This window comes from Penaeus monodon, chromosome 24 (genome assembly GCF_015228065.2).
Source record: "Penaeus monodon isolate SGIC_2016 chromosome 24, NSTDA_Pmon_1, whole genome shotgun sequence".
NCBI classification, from domain to species: domain Eukaryota; kingdom Metazoa; phylum Arthropoda; class Malacostraca; order Decapoda; family Penaeidae; genus Penaeus; species Penaeus monodon.
The window spans coordinates 36,238,670-36,238,943 of record NC_051409.1 but is presented as its reverse complement, the minus strand read 5'-3'; positions in this window follow the sequence as shown (position 1 = coordinate 36,238,943).

Below are 274 nucleotides of genomic sequence, written 5' to 3'. Positions count from 1 at the left end.
CACCAAAAAATACCTACATACGAGCTCTAAATACTTCCTTCTCCACGCGTCAAACTCATCAAAAGAAAAGGAAAGGAGAAAAAAAAGGCCTAGAAAAATAATAATACACAGGAAAAAAATATATACTTTCACTCAAACGACAAAACAAAAGCGAAATAAATGCTGCCACTTCCAAACGCTGGCAAGTTCGCCCACATTCCAACGCCGGCAGTAGCACAGCAAGGTAACCGGGCCGGCGAGGGGGAAAAAGTAGCGTGTCTGTGGAGATGAGGAA